At 40.4% G+C, this 6,597-nt stretch overlaps 1 protein-coding gene across 8 annotated transcripts in view; it reads right to left on the minus strand.

The window, feature by feature from the left end:
* inpp4b (inositol polyphosphate-4-phosphatase type II B) overlaps positions 1-6,597 on the minus strand; it is a 216,714-nt gene that overhangs the window by 86,790 nt on the left and 123,327 nt on the right. The window lies entirely within an intron of this gene.

Consider the following 6,597-nt stretch of genomic DNA (forward strand, 5'->3'; position numbering starts at 1 on the left):
AGAAAGAGGGGGGGGGGGAGGAAGGAGTCACAAGAGAGGTGGGAGGGAGTCGACAAATACAAGCAGTTGAGCCAGAAAGGGGAGGGAGGAGGAGGAGGGCAGAAAAACACAGAAGAGGAAGAGACAGAAAGGAAGGAAGACAGACAATTAATGGTTAGAGAACCAAGATAGCAACACAGAAAAGGAGAGAGAGCTACAGAAGACGAGAGAGGGAGACAAAGTAGTGTGTCACACCTTGGTTGCAGCCTGTGACTCAGATGGCCAACAGGAAAAGAAACACTTGTTCTGGCTACTCGAATTAATATGGCAGACAGAGTATATGTGTGACAAAGTTTAAATGTGTGTTTGCTTGTAATCCTGATAAACTCTTCAAGACACAAACACTGAGGATCACGTAGGGGGCTTGTTGATACACACACTCTCTACACATTGTATCTACAGTTAACTCATACTGTTTTTGCATGCAGCTGCTTCAGAGAAAAAGAGCATTTATCAACCTCGAGACACAGAGACAGTGTCAAACAAAAACCCATGCAGCAACACCACTGACACCAAGCTTAGGTTTTATCTATGTGGGCTCAAACCTTGGATTAGGCAGGGTTTAATTTACCTATGCTGACACACAGGGCGTAAGTCTGGCAGAACAAAGGACATGCTCTACACGGGCTCTTATCACCACAAGCAGGTACACAAGCAAACATAATGAGACACACAAACACTTAAACACACATGCATGCGCACATCCATCCAGGAAGACAGCTAACATTTGTAAGAACACACAAACTGTTCTATACAAATACACTGAGCACTGGAGGCCAGGGTGACTAGGAGTCAAGCTTTTTTTAATATGAGAGGTGCAGTGTGGAATTAGAGAGTGTAGGTGGAAACACTGGATTTAAAATGCTCTTTCTGCCTTCATTACCATGAGGATTGATGACCTGGTTGCCAGAAACTGATGCATGAACTCATACCTGCCAAAAGATTACCCAAGATGCGTCCCTCCAGTTTGCTAGCAAACTGCTTACTTTGGGGATGCCATGGTATTTATGTGCATCTGTGCTGTTGCCAAATCCATTTGTACATTTTTAGTTGGTTGCTGCTTATTTTCTGTCAGTGATTACTGATGTGTTTTGTGGCCTTGTTTGTGTGCTCTCCCACTCCAGATTTCTGCGTACAACAGGAACGGGTCTGAATCTTACAACAACAGAAATGCAGGTTGAATAACAACATGCATGGAGAATCCCAGATCAAATCTTGTTCAAAATATGAATCAAGACCACTGAAGATGGGCTTTGAAGTTCAAAATGTTGGACATATTCTGGAGAACTCAAACTGTGAGTTCCTGAAAAGTACATTGAAACTGGTCTTACAGTCAGCTGGAAGCCGGGTGCACAAGCAACCGTCTGCAATGAAAATGTTAGAGAGGCCTGGCTGTTAAAGCAAAAGACTAGTGTAAGTACCCTTTAATTCTCTCTTTTTAGCATTCTTTAACCAAAACTCGCAGCTGAACATGTTAACAGCTGCACATGCACACACATATTATTCATGGGCCTTGCATAAATCTGTTGGCAGTGTGTTAGTTCATATAAAGATCACAAAACATATGACCATAACCGCTGAATTTTTCCTACAGATAGCAACAAAGGATCTTAAAAAAACCAGTCACCCCAAAACCTAGACAAGCACAGACAAAAGTGGATGGTAGCGTTTCCCCTGGGTGAACTGATGTTCTCATTCTTAGTTGTGTACCCTTGACACTGTCCTTGCGTTCTCCCTGCTGTATCCTTTTCATGGTTGTCTACCTTGACCTCATTCCCTCAGGTTTGTATCTGTTAAAAGGAAAAAAATTCTGCATACAGACCTGAGTACAGCCCCTTATGCCATTTCCTATCTACTGATTCATTGCATCACCAACAGCTTACATGAAAAGGAGAACCACATTGATGTTGTCCCTCACTAGTGCAGTGACAAAAGATATTGCTATACTGCCATGAAGATACTGTAAATACTGCACTATCAGTTTGTTGTAACCTTAATTTTGCTAAAAAAAAAAATTTCTTCAAATATGTTTCAAGTACTTTCCCAGCATGACTAGCCTGAAAGCATTTCATGTCTTCAAAAAGTTGGAAAAGGGCGTCATCTTATAATCGGATCTGTTTCATATTCGCATCATTATGGTAGGTGGTGCTTATGAGTTTTGATGTAGTGGTCTGCTGGATATAAGCAGTTGTTAAGGAACATTTAATTGCTCCAATCTGATCTGTGTAGAGAAGGCATAGCAGGCTCCAAAAGCTGTGTACTTCTTGTTATGTTACTCTGGTCCTGAAGCAGTGTGTGCACTCCAAGAAATGGGACGCAGTACAACAATACTGATTTGTACTTGGATAAAAACAAAATACTTGGATGTGTTCCGTAAGTGTTTTTAGCAATTACAGTACATTTCTTATTAATCATCTGATTTGGAATAGGTTTTTAAATGTATCAAAGGCATCAAACGCACCTCCTATAAAAGACAAAGTTGGGCAAACATTAAATTGAAACAGAAGAGATGAATGCCTTCTGGGTGTGGTTTTGATTTAAAAAAGCAAAACATTAATCCTTTTCAACTCTAGCAAGATTATTGAGCGTAAAATCGTGGAAATGAGTTCTTAATTGGCCTAGCTTTGCATCACTTAACTTATGTGTTCACATAATACAATGATAATCCTATCTCACTTTGGAGTCAGACAAGTATAATTTACCATGACAATATAAAGATGTCACAAATGTTTAAGAAAAGTCCATATTTATACTAAATAATGAGCCAGAGTATTAGAAGCAGTATAAGAAGTGAGGGATGTATTACTGTGCATTATGATTAAGAACTGAACCAACATTTCGGTATGTAAGTAATGTTCAAATTGGAGATAGAATGGTGTAGTTATATCAATAATAAATGCATGTGGTAGATAATTAACCAGTTGTTTGAGGAATACAGCTTGCTGTGCTGAAATACAGGCGACAGTGAAAAACAAATTCAGTCATTATCCCAGCCTATTATGCCATCTTTGATAGTGTTGCACTGAATATCAAGTCTCCACATTTTAGGGAGCTGGAGATTTTCCATTGAATTAATCCACCAGCCTCTCTAGAGCATTATTTCTACTAGTGGATATCTACAGTATACCAGAGCAGGATAATGTCTTGGGACTGTGAATTAGCCTTTCAATCAGATAATGTCATGTGAGCTACCATTGACAATTCAGTACAAATTATACTTAATCCAAATATTGTGAACTTAAGGAAGGAAAAGAAAGTATAGATGAAGCTTTCTGTAAGTGTGGCAAGTTGCTGCCATCAGAAGTGTGTGTATATGATACCATACTATGTTTAGTACGCTGTGATACAATATCTCCTGCTTCTCAAAAATATTTAAGTGACACACTTTCTGTGCTAAAGTTATAGAAAGTGAGCAGATATTTCTGAACCTGCCTCAGAGACTTCATGAGTACTTCAGCCTAAAAGAAAAACACTCACTGAAAGCTGCCTGCTGAGAAACAGTGGTTTCCTCTAGAGGAATCTCCTTGTAGGATTCCTTGTCCAGCAGTTACTGTTAAGTACACACAACTCTATAGAGCTGCATATGATAAAACACTGCAGTGAGACAGACAAGTTACTGTCCCCTTTTCTCAGAAGAATTTAAGGTTCCTTAGTATCTGTGATTCTCTGTCACAGATAATACAAGAAAACATAGCAACTAGTCATAGCCCTCACACACATTCTTCAGCTTGTCAATGCTTTCCCCCATACAAAGAGCTCTTCACAACCACTCTAATTTTTACACACACATCCCTCCCTCTATCCCTTGCTTACTTAATCTCACAGACAAAAACTGCACATACTGTAAGAAAAAATGAAACTCAAGTTGTGGCAAATGCAGCCTCCCTTTGATACACTGAAAGCACACTACCAATGCCCCCTCCACCCTGTTCAGCTTTGGTCCATAAAATTTAACAGCTAACCCCACTGCAGAGTCAGTAATAAAAATCAAGGCTCCTTTCACTCAGTCTGTAAACATGACTTGGTAGCAGGTCTAAAGGTTGTACAGGCCCATTCAAATCCCCTCTCTTGACTTGAGTAGTGTATTTAAAAAAACAGCATGGAAAACCTGAAGCTTTTGTTGATAGAGCTGCATTTTAATAGACCCATTTTGTCTGTCAGCAGAAGTGGCCAGTCTACATTATCATACACTTACAACATGCAAGTGTTTATTACAGCTATTTACTGCAAGCTGCTATCAGCTACATGTAGACCTGATAGAGACTGTGGTTAACAGCTTCCCCTTTTCTGACTTAGTGGTTTAAGCTAAGGCCCACAAATGCAGCAATGGAAAGATACTGCACACAGAGTGAAGAAAGAATGCACTTTTATCATTTTATCACCGACAAAACATGCTGCAAAGGTCTACATCCTGTTTGTCAAGTCATCTCTGTTATCTTGCTGGTGGCATTAGTATGAAGCTTTTGGTGTCTAGTATCAGGAAAACATTTCTCAGAAAAACAACAGCTGAATAAAACCTGTAATTGTGTGCACAGCAGAGTTATATCAGGGTTTTGCATGGTAATTTTTTTATATACCCATGGATATACAGTATAACAGAAAATGTTAAATTTGCAGTTCCCTGCCCTTAACAGCAAGAAGCCTCACCGCCAGGCATGTAAGGCTACAGGCTATGCTGGGTTTCTCTCTCTACTGTAGCTTGTTTTCTTTCTCGTACACACACACACACACACACACACACACACACACACACACACAGTAATTTTACTACAATATGCTACTATAATATGCTAGCTCATGCCTGAAGTGGTTGATAGCTCTCTTCTTCAGAGAGCAGGGCTATAGGGGCTGTGAAAGTAAACAGCTCGGATCAAACCTACTCTCAGCTCTCGCTGAAGAGTGGGAGACAATTATGAAGATCAATGATGCAGCCCAGAGGTGGTTAACAGCCTAGACAGGCAGACAGACAGGGATTGATGCTCCGTAAGATCTAGAGAAGCTGCTCCTGGGCGACTTCACTGTACTGTCCAATCTGAGGTGCACTGCATCCTCGCTGAGCATACATATCGGAAGTCAGTGAGCTGTGCCCCAAGGACACAATACAGATACTGTACCAGGGAGCATTTGTCCCTCAGTTTGTGAGATTCAAAGTCTACTGTGTGGATTTCAGGGCAGTACGTTTCAAGCTGAAGAAAATGGGATTCAAAGCTTAGTTTGGGTGGACAGTTCTTCCTGCAGTTCCCCATTGTTTCAGTAGATCTGAATCAAAAATCAAGGGTCAGCTATCATTTTACCGTATTCTTTTTGAGATGAGATGGAAAAAAAACAATAATAATCAAATAAAAGTAATAAGCCGTCCCTGGTAGGCTAGTGGTTAAGGCGCAGCGGCGAGAGCTGCTTATGGACCAAAAATCAAATAAAAGTAATGAAACATCTAAAGGGGCGCTGTTTTGCTTCCTCAAAATGTAACTAGCTAGTTAGCACAAAGTTAATGTAAACAATACATCATGACACAGTTTACTCTGCTGAAAGTAGTAGTAAAAAGCTGGGAACTATTAAAAATATATTATAGTGTATATATAAATGTATTTGAGCAGAAAGAATTTAGTCTTTTTTTTCACTTTCAATTTGTGCTTGAAGTGGGCTGGTACATAGTACTGGCACTTCTACATTTTACTCTTTTTCTGGGACTGTTTCTTATGTACCAGCAGTTCTCACAAACATCTGGTAAAATTTCTACCCTCTCTGTTTGGCCGCTTGAGATGCACTGCGTCTCAACGAAAGCAGACACTGGAAGCAGGGAGAAGTGACAAAAAGCTGTAGTCAGGATGAACAGTTTAGGAGCTTTGTGCCAGCTACAGTGTGGGGGCCAGAGACCTATGCTCCTCCACCAGCAACAACACATGTTTTAAGGTTTACTTGCAGTTAAGGCCGCAGTTTACTTTGAACAGTGTACTTTGAATGGAGGCAACATTTATACCCTGAAGAAGTACCTAAGATGATATCACACACACCTTAGCGACCCCTATGGTGGATCATACCTTTTCCACTCCCTAACATTAGAATTCTGACTGCAATGATGCCTCACTAAAAAGATGTTGTGTAGAAGGTGACATACAGGCTGTATCATTTGGATTTGGGGGCAGTTTGGACCCGGAAGTGGAACGTGACATCACATATAAAATAAACAATAGGACAGATACTGCTTTCATACTAGTTTCTATCTTCACCAGAGATTCAGTCTATATTCCACAGTTTTATTAGAAGATAATGAGATCCTTATGTGATCACTGTGCTTATGTTTTAACTTGTGTGAAAGGTAGAGATGCCAACAACTGACTAGAAAACTACACTCCCCAGTGTTATGTGTGAGTGTTTGTCCGTGTGTCACTCATGGTGCAAGAGGTGAGCTGTAGAGAAAACTACAGCTTCAATAAAAGCTCTGACAGCACACTGCTGTATAGGAGTTTCAGAGAAAGCTTTCCTGCCCCTTTTTTCCCTGTGGGATAACATCAACTCGAGTCCAAATAGAAGCTGCAGTTTCAGAGGGCTCCGATC

The sequence above is a fragment of the Monopterus albus genome, unplaced genomic scaffold (assembly GCF_001952655.1).
Source record: "Monopterus albus unplaced genomic scaffold, M_albus_1.0 scaffold15.1, whole genome shotgun sequence".
In the NCBI taxonomy this organism is placed as follows: domain Eukaryota; kingdom Metazoa; phylum Chordata; class Actinopteri; order Synbranchiformes; family Synbranchidae; genus Monopterus; species Monopterus albus.